This window comes from Carcharodon carcharias, chromosome 9 (assembly GCF_017639515.1).
Source record: "Carcharodon carcharias isolate sCarCar2 chromosome 9, sCarCar2.pri, whole genome shotgun sequence".
NCBI lineage: Eukaryota > Metazoa > Chordata > Chondrichthyes > Lamniformes > Lamnidae > Carcharodon > Carcharodon carcharias.
The window spans coordinates 148,311,072-148,325,651 of NC_054475.1; positions in this window are offsets into that span (position 1 = coordinate 148,311,072).

Below are 14,580 nucleotides of genomic sequence, written 5' to 3' on the forward strand. Positions count from 1 at the left end.
AGCAAAACGGTTCTTGAGCAAGATGCACCCTGGGGATTTCCTGACTACCTGCCTGACACCATTTTTCTGACTGATGGTCACACATTCCCTCTCTGTCTGCACTTGCGTAAGCTGTGGGGTGACCACATCTAAAAACCTGCTATCCATGAAACTCTCAGCCTCGCGGATGCACCTTAGTGCCTCCAGCTGCCGCTCAACCTCCGAAACTTGGAGCTCAAGTAGCTGCAGCTGGTAGCACTTCCTACACATGTGGTCGGCCAGAGCGCAAGGAGTGTCTGTGACTTCCCACAGGTTGCAGGTGGTTCATAACACGGGACTCAGCTGCCCTGCCGTTCCTCTAATTGAAAAAAAGCCCCATACTTAAGTTAAATACAGTAAAAAAAGTTAAACTATTTATGTACTTTAAATAAAAACTAGAACTCTTACCTCGAGAAAAACACTTACCAATTCTCACTAGTCAGCTCAAATGTGAGAGCTGATGTCACTTTTTGAAGCTTCCCCACACTCGCGCTGGTTCTGATCTCTCTGCTGCTCTCTTGCGCTGTCTTGTGATGTCACTCTTGTTATTTTCAACAAGAACTGACTGCAGGACACTCTTCCTAGACTACCTCACTTTGATGCTGACTGCAGGATACTCTTCCCAGACTGCTTCACCACGATGCTGACTGCAGGACACTCTTCCCAGACTGCTTCACCGTGATGCTGACTGCAGGACACTCTTCCCAGACTGCTTCACCGTGATGCTGACTGCAGGACACTCTTCCCAGACTGCTTCACCGTGATGCTGACTGCAGGACACTCTTCCCAGACTGCTTCACCGTGATGCTGACTGCAGGACACTCTTCCCAGACTGCTTCACCGTGATGCTGACTGCAGGACACTCTTCCCAGACTGCTTCACTGCAGTGCTGACTGCAGGGCACTCTTTCCAAACAAGTGGAATGAGTTTCCAAATGAGTTCCCACTCATCCAGGCAAGTGGAGTGTATTCCGTCACAGTCCTGACTTGTGCCTTGTAGATGTTGGACAGGCTTTGGGGAGTTGGGAGGCGAATTACTCACTGCAGGATCCCCAGCCTTTGACCTGCTCTTGTAGTCGCAGTATTTATATGGCTAGTTCAGTTGCTGGTCAATGGTAATCCCGAGGATGTTGATAGTGGGGAAATGCAGCGATGGTAATGCCACTGAACGTCAAGGGATGATTGTCAGATTCTCTGTCGTTGGAGATCGTCATTGCCTGACACTTGTGTGGTGTGAATGTTACTTGCTACTTGTCAGCCCAAACCTGGATAATGTTCAGGTCTTGCTGCATTTGGACATGGACTGCTTAAGTATCTGTAAATGGTGATGTCATCAACAAATATCTCCATTTCTGACCTCATGATGGCGAATGGTCATGGGTGAAACGGCTAAAGATGGTTGGGCATAGGACACTATCCTGAGGAATTCCTGCAGCAATGTCCTAGGGCTGAGATGATTGGTCTCTAATAACCATAACTGTCTTACTTTGTACTAGGTATGACTCCAACCTGTGGAGAGTTTTCCCGCTGAGTCCCATTGTAGTCCTGAGAAATTTGAAGTCACTCAGCCAAATACTGCCTTGATGCCAAGGGCAGTCACTCTCACTTCACCTCTTGAGTTCAGCTCTTTTGACTATATTGGACCATGGCTATGGATCAGGAGCCGAGTAGCCTGGCGGAACCCAAACTGAACATCGATGAGTAGGCTATTGCTGTGTAAGTGCTGCTTGATAGCACTGTCGGCAACACCTTCCATCTGAGAAAAAGGTAGGTCCTAACTGGTGCTGGAAAAGGTCTTTTGGGAGGGGAGGGGAGGGGAAGGGGGGGGGCGGGGGGGTGTTGGGTGGAGGGGGTGGCTGGGGTGGGGGGGGTCAGGGTGTTGGGGGGGGGCCGGTGTTGGCTGGGTGGGGATGAATGCTGGAGGCCTTCTGACTGTTACTGGATTAGCAATCTAGGACCGCTCACAGCTGGTAGCCATTGTCACCATTGCTGGCCTTTCCCATTTCAGGCACTAGTTGTTGTCAATAGGTTGGCTTAGGTTCGGATAACGTCTTGCCTATTTAGATTGTCTGTATTTGGAAATATAGATGGGATCAGGTTAAGACAGCTGGACTGTATGTTGTGTGTGCTACAACTGATTGCATCTGGACATAAATTCGCCCTAATGGGTCTGAAATCACCCTACTGAAATTACTTTTTGCTCCAACCCAAGGAATACTTCCAAGCTCTGAAAATAGTGCAGAAAAAGGTTAAAAGGCTCATGTTCAGAGTCAGAGAGCTCTGTTAGAAATGTAGAAACATAAAAAATAGGAACAGGAATAGGTCATTTGGCCCTTCGAGCCTGCGCTGCCATTCAGTATGACCATGGCTGATTCTCTATCTCAACACCACATTCCCATTCTCTCCCCATATCCCTTGATGCTTTTGGAGTTTAGAATTCTATCTATTTCTTTCTTAAATATATTTAGTAACTTGGCCTCCACAGTCTTCTGTGATAGAGAATCCCACAGGTTCACCACCCTCAGTGAAGAAGTTTTTATTCATCTCAGCCCTAAATGGTCTACCCTGTATCCTGGGACTGTGACCCCTTGTTCTAGACCCCCCACCCTCACAGCAAGCAGAACCATCATCGCTGCATCCAGACTGTCCAGCCCTTTCAGAATTTTATACGTTTTAATGAGATCCCCTCTCATTCTTCTGAACTTGAGTGAATACAGTTGACCCAATCTCTCCTCAAACGACAATCCTGCCGTCCCAGGAATCAGTCTGGTGAACCTTTGCTTCACTCCCTCAATGGCAAGTATATCCTTTTTTTGGTAAGTAGACCAAAACTACAGGTGTGGTCTCACCAAGGTCCTGTACAGCTGCAGTAAGACAATCTTGCTCCTGTACCAAGTCTCTTCACAATCAAGGCCAACATATCATTTGCCTTCTTAACTGCTTGCTGCACCTGCACCCAGGTCCCTTTGTACATCAACATTTTCCAATCTATCGTCATTCTGTTTTTCCTACTGAAGTGAATAAGTTCATAGTTATCCATGTTATATTGCATCTGCCATATATTTGCCCACCCACTCAACTTGTCTAAATCACCTTAAAACCTCTTTACATCCTTCTTACCACTCACATTCCCACAAAGTTTGGTTCCTTCCTCTAAATCATTGATATATATTGTGAATAGCTGGGGCCCAAGCACTGATCCCTGTGGTACCCAACTAGTCACTGCCTGCCACTCCGAAAAAGACCCATTTATTCCTACTCTATTTCTTGCCTGCTAACCAATTCTCAAACCGTGCCAATATATTACTTCGAATCCCATGTGCTTTAATTTTGCACACTAGCCTCTTAGGTGGGATTTTATCAAAAACTTTCTGAAAATCCAAATACACCACAACCACTGGTTCCCTCTTATCTATTCTGTTAGTTATGTCCCCAAATAATTCCAGTAGGTTGGTCAAACATGATTTTTCTTTTATAAATCCATGTTAACTTGGTCTAATCCCACCGATATTTTCTAAGTGTCCTGTATCACATGCTTATAATAGACTCTAGCATTTTCCATCCTACTGTCTGTAGCTCACTGTTTTCTCCCTCCTCTTTTAAATAGTGGGGTTACATTTTCCGCTCTCCAATCTGCCGGGACTGTTCCAGAATCTATACAGAATTTTGGAAGATGACAACCAATGCAACCACTATTTCCATGGCCAACTCCTTTAGTACCCCTGGAATGTAGATTATCAGACCCTGGGTATTTATCTGCTTTCAGTCCCATTAATTTCTCCAGCACTAATTTTTTAGTGATAATTTCCTTCAATTCCTCCTTCGTGTTGAACCATTGGTTCCCAAGCATTTCTGGGAAGTTATTTATGTCTTCCTCTGTAAAGACAAAACTAAAGTAGTTGTTTAATTGCTCTGCCATTTCCTTGTTCTCTATTATAAATTCTCCCATTTTGGACTGTAAGGTACATACATTTGTCTTCACTGATCTTTTTCCCTTTATATACTTAAGGAAGCTTTTATGTTCCTTGCAAGTTTACTTTCGTACCCTTTTTCCCCTCTTAATCGGTCCCTTGGTTTTCCTTTGTTGAATTTTAAACTGCTCCCAATCCTGAGGCTTGCTACTTTTTCTAGCAACTTTATATTACTCCCCTTTGGGTCTAATACATTCCTTAATTTCTTTTATAGCCATGGTTGGGCCGCTTTTCCTGTTGTGTTTTTGTGCCAGAAAGGAATGTATAACTGTTGCAATGTATACATTTGTTCCTTAAATATTAGCTATTGCCTATCCACCAGCATGCCTTTTAATGAATTTCCCCAATCTATCTTGGTCAACTCACACCTCATACCTTCGTAGCCCCCTTTGTTTAGATTTAGGACCCTGGTTTCAGATTGGACTACTTCACTTTCCATCCAAGTGAAAAATTCTATCATGTTATGGTCACTGTTCCTGAAAGGACCACGCACAGCAAGCTTATTAATTAACCCCTTCTCATTGCACAATAACAGATTTAGTGTAGCCTGTTCCCATGTTGATTTCTTGACGTATTGGTCTAAAAATCCATCTTGTACTCATTCCAGAAATTCATCTGCCACAGTGTCATGGGGAAAGATGAAAAAAACACTTTTTTGTCATCTTTAAAGGGGGTGATTGAGAAGAGGACGTAGAGAAGAGTATAAAGAAATTAGTGAACTAAAAGATATTAATCTGGAGCACAATTTCAAGTTAAAATGGGACTGCAAGACTGGGAGGCATGGGTATAAAGTAGTGAAAGATTAAACTCAAGAATTATATTTGGAAGGCCTTCATGCAGAGAGTAATCATTTCCTGGAATTCCTTTCAGATAAGGTAGTGGAGGTAAAAATTCTGGAAATGTTAAAGAGAGATTTAGATATTTAGATCTAGATCTAGATCTAGATTTTTAGCTGAGCCAGCATTTCCTCCATTTAAACATTGGGAAGGCTAAAACCATTGCCCTCGGTCCTAGTACGTTCACTTGTGAAGGCAGATGTCACAGCCAAATATTAAAAGACGGTACTTTGTTAGTACTTCACTGAAATGAAGATCACAAAGTTTCTGTATGGTGAAAGCAAGATTGCAAACAACTTGTACGGATTGTTGATAAATCCAACCCATTCCGACTTCAGGGCATAGCCATTGCTGAAAACAGAGACATGTCTAAGCTTTCTGTCTTGCATTCATCAGAGCACATCGCAAGAATACCAATATAAGGGGAAAACAACAGTTTATACTGTATGTGCAGAGAGCGTTGATTGGTTGGCAAGTGGTGTTGCCATGGCAAATACACCAGTAATGGTGACTGACAGTTAACTGCCAAGCATTGTTTGTTTGAAATTTAAACCAGGCAGCTTGACTCTGATTGGTCAAGGCATTGCCCTAAGGAATGAGTCAGTGAATGGCTGTCACTTATTTTGTTTAGCTGAAACAGGTGCAATGTATGTACAAATTCTTTCTGTCTGCAAAGAACAGGGCCCTGTGTATTAATATAAGTCACTTCCAGTACACGCAAATGTGTGACGTTACGAGACTGACTGATAATCTTAAATTGGTTGTTAGTGTAACTCTTAGCATGCTGAGAATTATTTAGCAAATGTTGTCCAATCGCAGAATCACATCTAATGTTGGACACTGTTTTGAGTTTTGCAAGCATGGGTTGGTTGGGTATGGTTTGTTACTTGCCCATTGCGAGCAGCAGCTGGGACACGCTGTTTGATATGATCCACCTGTCTTTGGGACATACGGTCTACATACCTAGCATCACACTGGTACTGAAATTCAAATACTGCATTACTCATTTGTATGAGAGGCAGAACATCTTTTTGGCTTGACAACAGCATCCTGTTACTGGCGAATACCATTCATGTTGATACTGCATAGTAGTAGCGTGGTACAGCTAGATTTACCTGTTGCTCAAATTTTTAATATTCCTTTCCCTTCCAGGCTAATTCGAGGTCATCTGGGCACTTTTCAGGGCCGAAAGTGATGGCCTTAGGCCTGTTCATGAGTTTGTGAGATATAAAGCGCTAAATGATATGATCAAAGTAGCTGTTATCCTGCAGAATGCCTTTGATGCGCCCTATTTCAGCATCAAGCTTGCATGGTGAGCAAATGGCTTGGGCCTTATTTACAAGTTTGCCGATAAGACCAATTTCATAGTGTGTGGAACTGTAAGAATCCCAAAGCGTATATTGACCAGTGAAAGTAGGCTGGCGGTAGGCTGTGGTAGAGAAACCCCTGGCAGATTTCTCAACTAGTACATCAAGGAAGGGGAGTTCATTTGACTGCTCCATTTCAAAAGTGAGTTTGAGCGCAGGATGGAGCCTATTAAGACACGTAAGGAAATTATTACATGCAGTTGCGGATTTAAATATAGCAAACGCATCTTCCATGCATCGGAAATATGCGAGGGATAGGTGGTTAGGTGTCATTCCATCAAAGACAACTTTGTTGGGCTCCATGAGAAAAGTGTTTGTGAGAGCTGGTCCTCGAGGAGATCCCATGGCAATACCATCTATTTGGGCATACATGGTGTCATTAAAACTGAACTCAATTTTGCGAGTTGCCGAGCTCATAAGTTCAATGATTACTGATTCACGCATTGGTGGTAGTTCTAGATCTCCATGATAATGTGCTGAAGTAGGGCACATCAAAGGCACCCTGCAGCATAATACACATACTTTGGGGGAAAGGGGGGAGAAAATTGGAATAAAATAATTTAATTTTGTAATTATTGTAAAGCAGCCAGCCCAATGACCAAGTACAACAGTCAAAAATAGCCTGTTCAGAATGGTAACCTTATAACATAGTATGTAATTTTCTTTCTATTAAAATAAAATGAAATGGTGATTTAAATCTTGTCCATGTGCAGAGAACTCAAAATGGTTCTTATGACATCAAAATCAGGAGGAATACTCATGAGACTTGTTTTTAAGGAGTTTGAATAATAAGGTTAATTTTCCTTGAATAATTGTAACTTAAACTAGTTTCCCTACCCCATAATTGCATTATATTTTGAATCTCATTAACACTTCTCAGGTAGCTGTATTAGTTTCTCATGTCTAATCACTTTATTGGGCATTTGGCAGGCTGTGTGGGAATTTTAAAATAAATTGTTCTCAAGATATGGGTGTCGCATGCTGTGCTGCTCTTCTTGTCTATCCCCAAGTGGCTTGTTAGGTATTAGTGCACTGACTTGAATCTAATGTGTCTGTTAGAGTCAAGTGCTCATTTTATAACCCTAACTGAAGTAAACAGAAAGTACAACCTGACATCCAAACCAAACCTGCTCCATTCCCGATGGGCGGATTATGATAAAATCAGGACTAAAGAGTCAACCATGGGACGTGAGTCCTGCTTAGGCCAGATCTGGCTGTCGGCAGCAGTTTCTCTTTTCTGAAGGCTGTTGGTCATCTAGCTGTGTTTTGTGACAGCCCAGCAGCTTTAATGGTCAGCTCGCTGGGGCCAGTCCACAAAACTATCCAATTTATTATGCTCGGTTACACACTTGTGATGAGATTTGAACTTGTAATCTCTGGGCTGATACTCAATAACCACTACACTGCCAACAAAGACAGTTAAACTGAGCAATGGGAAGTTTCAGGGCACAAAGCACATACCCTTCTCATTAATAATCAAGCAACTGACTGATCTTCCACTCTCTTTTGTGTAATAGCATGCAATGTTTTAGGGCTGGATTGTATGGTTATAATGACCACCGCGCTACTGTGTGAAACTGACGGCAAGCTCTGGCATCTACACGGATGCAGTTACATGCAGAAATCTGGAAATTACTGCCAGGGATACCCTGCTCTTCACAGGGTGCACTGCTGGAGTCCTCACTTGAAGCGGTGATTTGTTGAGAAATTTAGTTTTTTATGTCTATTCTCATTATAAAAACCATTGAAAATATTACACCTTGTTGAATGAAGTGTAGCTGAGTATTTAACAGCGTACTGAGTCATAATTACTACTGAACAACCTCTCTGGCTCTGCACAAGTTATCTTAGAAGTCTGGAGTGTCATTCCCTCCATTCCATAATAAAAATTCCTTAGATTTTTAAAAAGCAATTTTTTTTTTAATGTGTATGATGTTTCAGCTTCTATGTTCATCCCATGTGTTTGCCCCAATCTTTATTTCACCCTTGTAGGATGATTGTAATGGGAATGGTAATCGGCATATTTTACTTCCTCGTTTGTTGTCTGAGAATTCTTCAATCTGATTGGCTGCACAGACTGCTCAATTAATTCACTGTTCCTGGATACCAGAGATCCCCTATAGGAGGAGCCAGAATGAAATTGGCATTGTAGTAAGGGAAATCAACACCATTCAGCTTACTAGATCTTTGTGGGCAGTTTCTTTTAAGGCTAGCAGTAATGCGGTCCTTTTGACACTACTGCAGAATCTGGTCCTAGGTGTTCTGGAGCTGTGTTTAATTTAACTTTAGTGAAGTGGAAAAATCTTGCAGAATATTTCATCAGGAATTGTGGAATTGGCTGAATGGCGATTGTTTTTGTTATAATTCTAAGGAAATTATAACAGTTACTGTTTCTCAAAGACGTGATATGGAAGAATACTGCTGTAAAATATAGGTTTATATTTTCCTGCTCTCTTCTTAACCTTGAGGTCTAAGGCCTACATCTTCTACTGAGACTTGAAGTATGCTAACCTTCAAGATATCTAAATGTTCCCAGAGATGAAATGACATTCTCAGCCAAAAGACATTTGCAGCAGGAGAACCTGGTGAGAGAGATGCAAGGTAATAGCTGGCTTCTTTTGCAAGAAACATGTGAATTGGACAGCCTGGCCTGCCTAAGGGCTAATATTCAATTGTTGGCACAGCTTTAGTGGAAACCAAAGAGAATTAATTTAAGAGAATTAGAGAAAATTAGAAACACCCATACTATAAGAGAAATCCTAACGGATAGAGCCACAGCCTGCATAATGTACTAAGATGCAAAGAAAGCAGATTTCTTTTTATTCATTCATGGGACGTGGGCTTCGCTGGTTGGGCCAGCATTTATTGCCCATCCCAACTTCCCCTCAGAAGGTGGCGGTAAGCTGCCATGGTAAAGTGAGGTACCCTGTCCCTTTAAGAGAATGTAAATATACTGATCATGTGACAGCATGGGCAACTGGGAACTGTAAGTCTAGTTCTGGAGGTTTCTGAGTGAGCACATATGACCTGGTGCTCTGCCCTATGTCTCAATAAACCATCACTGTTTATTCTTACATCAGTCTCTCCCCGTTATTGTTGCAAGCAGCAATTGATGAGAACATAGGAAGAGTTCAGTTGTCCAACGAAGAGTTCGGTTGTGTCCCCCCCACCGGTGGCGACAAGGATAAAGAACAAAAGAAAATAAATTTCAAGACAGGTGAGCAAAGCTTTGGAAAGAGCACCTGTACTTACCTTGTAAAATAGACGATGGCTGGCAAACGGAGCGGAAAGCAGTGCTGCAGTTCAAAATTAAAAATAAAATACCCTGTAGAATCGTAATCATGGGGATCCCGCCAAGACTTGAAAAGAGCGTGAAACCCAGCAGAGAAAAACTGACAGCTGCACAGACAGTTTTCAAAAAAGAAAAGTGACTGCTGTTAAAGTGACAATACATTTGAAAGGGTAAACACATGACAAATGGCAATGGACAGAAAATTATAAGAGACCCCAGAGAGAGTATGACTCTGCGGTAAGCCAAACACCTAAATTCGTCATTACCTGGAAAGCCTATCGGAAGTGCAGTCCCCTTGCAGTCATTCATTATGCTGCAGTTCGGGAGTGTTCATTCGACTCCATTTCAGATGACTGGTCTCAGTATGTCGAATGCCTAGCATTCTTTTTTACCACTAATGACATCACCGGGGGGGAGGGGGGGGGACAACCGAACTCTTCGTTGGACAACTGAACTCTTCCTATGTTCTCATCAATTGCTACTTGCAACAATAACGGGGAGAGACTGATGTAAGAATAAACAGTGATGGTTTATTGAGACATAGGGCAGAGCACCAGGTCATATGTGCTCACTCAGAAACCTCCAGAACTAGACTTACAGTTCCCAGTTGCCCATGCTGTACAGTGATTTGTCAGTGCTGTCACATGATCAGTATATTTACATTCTCTTAAAGGGACAGGGTACCTCACTTCACCACAGCAGCTTACCGCCACCTTCTGAGGGGAAGTTGGGATGGGCAATAAATGCTGGCCCAACCAGCGAAGCCCACGTCCCATGAATGAATAAAAAGAAATCTGCTTTCTTTGCATCTTAGTACATTATGCAGGCTGTGGCTCTATCCGACGAGTTAATAAAAATTGTACAGAGTCACCTGAGACCAAAGCCCTCAGTCACTATGTAGCACTTCAAGTTCAATTCAAGCATCAGACTTCCAGAGGAAACAATAGCTGACTATACGGCCGGTTAAAGGCATTAACTGAACATTGCGAGTCTGGGGCATTAGTGATGTGTTGAGAGACCGGCTGATTTGCAGGATTGGAGATGATACTATCCAAAGGTGTTTGTTAGTCGAATCTAGTCTAGACTTTAATAAGGCTTTAGAATTAGCTACAGTGATGGAGAGTACTGTTAGACATTCTGAAATTATAAAAGGTGCACACAATGGTGTCTTCGATCTGGTCAAGCAGGACAATCCGGCAACAAAAGGCGCAGAAACTTTGGACTCCATGGAAAGGCAGGAAACGCTTTCTAGCTCCAGACCATTGAAAACAACGGTACTGCAGTGCAAACCCATAAAATGAATGAGAGAAATACATCCAGGCCTCCAGGAAGTGAACGACAACTCAAACAAGGCGAGTGCTTTTTCTGCCACCGCTATGGCCACATAATGCAGCACTGCAGAGGAAGGCTAAAACAAAACTATAAAGGCAGAAGGAAAAATTGTGAAATATGCCTCATGGAAGAGCCAGAAGAAATAGAATCGGACATCCATTCATTATATAACCTCAAAATGGGTAGAACCAAGCCAACCCAAGTAGCAGTTACAGTTAATGGACAACCCATTAAGATGGTAGTTTGATACAGGAACTTCGATGTCCGTCATTGGAGAGCATATATTTAGGTATCTGAGTTAAGGAACCCATCCTTCGAAGTTAGAAGTTTCGGAGACAAAGCGGAGGACATTCGCAGGTGAAGAAATAAGCCTGAAAGGGTTATGTCAAGACTCGGTGACATATGGAGATCAATCTCAAAGGTTGACCTTGTTAGCGATAGCTGGACAGGGTCCCAGCTTAATAGGCTGCAAATGGCTTGAAAAGATTAAATTGAAATGGGCCAAAATTTTTCAAATTACAGTGAAAAGCTTACAAGAATTGTTGCATAAGCATGTTTCCATTTTCAAAGACGAGCTGGGAAGGATTCGAGGGCTGCAGGTCTAGGTCCATGTAGACCCAAATGCAAACCCCAGATTTATAAGAGCCAGACCAGTCCCTTATGCTCTACAGAACAAAGTTACGTGCAGAAGATAAAGCGATACCACCTATCCCGTCAGCTCACATCCAGAGATTGGCCCTAGTTATTAGCCGCCTATGAATATACTTTTGCTCACCGTTCGGGAACTCTAAATCACCAATGCACTAAGCTGCCTTCCTCTGCCTGCTAATAATGGGGAGGCTCTGATTCCCCAGGAACTGCTCGTAGCACTAAATTTTCCGGATTCCTCCCCTGTTCAGACCAGATAAATCCGTGAGCGGACAAGCTGGGACCCACTTTGTCTAAAGTCTGGGAGCAGGTCTTGAATTGTTGGTCGGGTGGATCTAAATCTGAGGAGATGAAGCTCTATTCTGATCGCAAATATGAACACTCCTGCCAGGATGGCACATTACTCTGGGGAACAAGGGGTATCCTGCCCCTGAGGGGACGAATGCCATTATTAGCTGAGCTACATAGTGCTCACCTGGGCATTAGAAGGATGAAGATGCTTGCATGCAACTATTTGTGGTGGCCAGGCATGGACTTGGATATAGAAACCCTGGCCAAAAGCTGTCCTCAATGCTAGCAGGTGCAAAAGCTCCCCCTCTTAGCTTCATTGCACCCATGGGAATGGCTGGGGCGGCCATGGGTGCGCCTCCATGTCAATTATGTGGGACCCTTCTTGGGCACAATGCTCCTTTTACTGATTGACTCCCACTACAAATGGATGGACGTCTGTGAAGTCCGGTCGCCTACGTTGGCTGCCACCATAGATGGTTTGCGGCAGAGTTTTGCAGTGCGTGGGTTGCCGGAGGCCCTCGTGTCCGACAACGGGACTGCCTTTTCCAGCGGGGAGTTCCACAGTTTCATGACCCTTAATGGCATTACTCATATCAAAACCTCACCCTACCACCCAACATTGAACAGCATGGCTGAGCATGCAGTCCAAACATTTAAATCTGGGATGATAAAGATGGAAGGAGATTCCCTCACCATGAGATTGTCCCGGTTCTTGTTCGCATACCAGACCACGCCACACACGACGACCGGCATTGCCCCTGCAGAACTACTAATGAAGAGATGTCTCTGCACCTGCGTGACCCTTATCTGGCCAAGTTTAGAGGGGAGGGTGGAGAAAAGCCAAGATGTGCAGAAGACCAGGCATGATGGTCATGGTTGCGAAAGAACTTTCATGGTGGGAGATGCGGTCCTCGTGAAGAATTTTGGAGATGGGCCCAACTGGCTGTTAGGCGAGATTAGTGCAGTAACTGGACCCCTCTCCTATAATGTATCAGTAAATGACTGAATAATTAGATGATACGTGGATCATCTCCGCAAAAGAACACCAGTCCCACAAGAAGAAATGCAGTCTTCATCCATGCTTGAGTTTGTGCCATGTTCAGAGGGCAGGTCACATGATTTGGATGCACCGGTGGGGCTTGTGAGACCTGAGGGGGTCGGGGAGTCAATCCTGCCCAATTTCCACTGAGGAACCTAGTGGACAACTGTCCCTTGAAAAGGAGGTCTCAGAAACACCAGCCGAGGTTGTTGAACTGAGACGCTCAACAAATCTGAGAAAGCCCCCCGAGAGACTTGACTTGTAAATAGTTGTTATGTAAATAGTTAATGATTTTTAAGCTTGTTAGCTGTACTTTTTAAGTAAAGTGGGAGAGATGTGGTAAAGTGAAGTACCCTGGCCCTTTAAGAGAATGCAAGTGTACTGATCATGTGACAGCACTGATGAATCGCTGAACAGCGTGGGCAACTGGGAACTGTAAGTCTAGTTCTGGAGGTTTCTGAGTGAGCACATAAGATCTGGTGCTCTGCCCTATGTCTTAATGAACCATCACTGTTTATTCTTACATCAGTCTCTCCTCGTTTTTGATTGCAAGCAATTGATGAGAACATAGGAAGGCGTGCAGTTAGAGTCCAGTTGGTCAACAAACTCCCCACTCCCCCGACCATCCTGAGTCAAGCCACCAGCAGTGGAAAATTTCCTGATTTGTGCCAGTGTTCTCACTACAATCCCATTAAACTGAAGTGTGCTTGTGCAGGTTGATAGGATGTGTTCCATGGTTTGGGACTCATACATCCCTGTTACGACACAGCAGTTGGTAAAGGCTGAGTTGTTTAAATCCCAGAGGGAAACTTGAATGCCATAGCTATACCATTCCAATGTCACAAATCATCATGAAATCCTGGGTCAATTTTGACACCATCTGCAGAAAATCCAAAGCCTAGACTTCCCCATCCACCAGACTGGAGGGATAATGAGAGAGTGGTGTAACAAGATCTGAGCTCACAAATACAAATATTATTAGCATCAATTAATATTGAAATAGACATCACAAAAAAATGCATCACCAAGAAAATTAAAATAAAATCAATTACTAGAAATAATTCAAAGCAAATGTTTTAAAATATATTTTCAATTGGTATGTTTGTGATGCAGCTCTGAAATCAGGAATAAAACCATCAATCTTCGAGGTTTTTTTTATAAAAAAATCTAAATTAAACATTTATTAATTTAACAATAAATTTAAACACACACACACATGTCTACAAATTACCACCATAATAACTTTAAACAAATCCCCAAATTAATCACTCCCAGGTGAATCTTCACCAAGGCAACAATAACCCATAGACAGTAAACAGACACCAGGCAAAGCACATTTGACCATATGAATTCAAAGTGAGGTTCCTTTCAATTTGCAGACCCAGTTGTTGGCTTACAGGCTGGTTAGATCTTACATCTGACTCACACACACAAACTCCTTTTGGTTTATACCTAGCTTCCCCTTTGAATGTAAATTTTCCATCGCATTACTAGGTTTTTGTTTAATTTTACCTCTTTTAACAACAACCCTTTCATTTTACCAATTTTATTAGTAATATAAACAAACTGCTTTGCGTGTCCCAGCTAGGTGTAAGATTTTACCCATTCTTTTGAATGGTTTATTCAACAAATTCAAATGTACCCTTTACCTTCTATCCTTACGTTTATCTAATTAACATCTCAAACTACTATACATCAAAGCACCCAGATTAGCTGGCTTTAATCCAATTAAGCCACACATAGAAGCAGGCCCTACTACAAGTTTCCAGTAACATTATACACATTAA